General features: G+C 45.5%; 1 pseudogene; it reads left to right on the top strand.

Moving 5' to 3' along the window:
• Positions 1-1,799: 1,799 nt before the first annotated feature.
• On the top strand, positions 1,800-1,917 carry LOC126177887 (5S ribosomal RNA; annotated as a pseudogene).
• Positions 1,918-2,122: the final 205 nt, after the last annotated feature.

A 2,122-nucleotide genomic window follows, 5' to 3' on the forward strand; every position in this document is an offset into this window, starting at 1 on the left:
GATCTGAAGCAGGTGCAGAATTAGATAGTCCTCTCTTGTGGTGGTCAGATGTTGTTGACTGGAAAGTCTGCGAGCATGCTGGCAGTTTATACACAGCCAAACTAGGGCAACTACAACATCTGAATGTCCCACAAATAGGCGAACGGCACGATTCGACTTTCCGACGAAACGGAGATCGCAAATAGGCCCCTTTCATACTCGGCTGGGGGCTGATAATGCTGTCTCACACGGGTCGGCAGAATCTCTCCGCTCTTCACAGTGGTCGCTCAGCAACAGATTTTGTCTACGCCGCTTATATACCCTACTAGGTTTGATTAAAAAAAATAAACATATACTGTACTAATGCGCTCCGATGGCCGTCCTACATGTCATACCCGTCGACGATGTAACTGTAGGAGAAGCGCTTGTATCTTGGGTACGTTTCATTTGGACCATCATAACAGACGCAATAATTGGGATTTTAATTTGCTTATTGAATCACTTCATTATTTGCCTTTTTCCCTATCAAATACATCACAAAAGACAATCAATTTACTAACAGTCTGTATCATATACAAAATTATTTAAGATGTTATACTTGGCTTAAGGTGCAACGTGGTCTTGTGCTGGGAACCACAGCTCAAAATAAGTTGATAAGTGACATATTATGAATAAATTTTATTGAACATGAACACAGAGCTAATAAACTGAACATCCAAATAAACACACACAAAAGTACAAGGGTGAGTCAAATGAAAACCTTAAATTTGTAAAAACAAATCGAAAAATCGCGCCGCTATCCTGTAAGTTGGTCAGCATGCTACAAACAGCGTGCAGAATGGCCTGTAAGTGGCAGCATAGTGCAGATGCACACATACCGTCGCAGTATCAGTATAAAGATGGCCGCCCCACTTGCGACTTGCACCAGGGAAGAACAGCGTTCTGTTATTCGGTTTTTGCGTAGTGAAGGTGTGAAACCTATTGAAATTCATCGACGAATGAAGGTTGAACACGGTGATACATGTTTGTCACAGCAGGTGTCCTTTTGCAACATGACAATGCAAGGCTCCGCAATGCCCGTACAACAGTTGCAAAAATCACAGACCTGTGTTTTGAGTGTCTTCCTCAACCACCGTACTCACCAGACCTTGCCCGAAGTGATTTCCATATATCTGTACCGCTCAAAGGTGCAATGGGACGAAAGAAGTTCCGTACTGATGAAGAGGTACGCCACGCGGTGCACGAGTGGTTGCGCAGACTACCAAAAGAATTTTTTTCTAAAGGAATTTATGCACTTTGTAAGCGCTGGAGGACTTGCATTGAGCGTGGGGGAGATTATATCGAGAAGTGATACAGCTTTGTACCACTTCTGCGCAATAAATAATATTTAAAAAATATTTAAAGTTTTCATTTTACTCACGCTCGTAACTTTACTTCTTAATAAACTAGGCCCAAAAATTCATCTTACGGAACATTCAAAACGAACAAATTACTTTTATTGTTTTAAGCCTATAAAGCATTTCTGTGTCGTTAATCTCCATTTAAAGGTCCGCCCCCGGTAGCTGAATGGTCAGCGCGGCAGACTGTCAGTCCTAAGGGTCCGGGTCGGATTCCCGACTGGGAGATTTTCTCCGCTCAGGGACTGGGTGTTGTGTCGTCCCAATCATCATCATTTCATCCCCATCGACGCGCAAGTCGCCGGCGTGGGGTCAAATCGAGAGACTTGCACCTGGCGAACGGTCTACCCGGCGGGAGGCCCTAGTCACACGACATTTACATTTTTTATTTATGTCCATTTTAAATAAATTTGAACCTAAAATGCCAACGGCCTTGCCGCAGTGGTACCACCGGTTCACGTTAGATCAACGAAGTTAAGCGCTGTCGGGCTAGGCTAGCACTTGGATGGGTGACCATCAGGTCTGCCGAGCGCTGTTGGCAAGCGGGCTGCACTCATACCTTGTGAGGCAAACTGAGGACCTACTTGGCTAAGAAGAAGCAGCCGGTAGAGCGGTGTGCTGACCACGTGCCCCTCCATACCCGCATGCAGTGACGCCTATGGGCTGAGGGTGAGACGGCGACGGTCGCTACTCTTGGGCCTTCATGGCCTGTTCGGGAGGACAAACCTAAAATACGTTTCGGCTAA

The sequence above is a fragment of the Schistocerca cancellata genome, chromosome 3 (assembly GCF_023864275.1).
Source record: "Schistocerca cancellata isolate TAMUIC-IGC-003103 chromosome 3, iqSchCanc2.1, whole genome shotgun sequence".
In the NCBI taxonomy this organism is placed as follows: domain Eukaryota; kingdom Metazoa; phylum Arthropoda; class Insecta; order Orthoptera; family Acrididae; genus Schistocerca; species Schistocerca cancellata.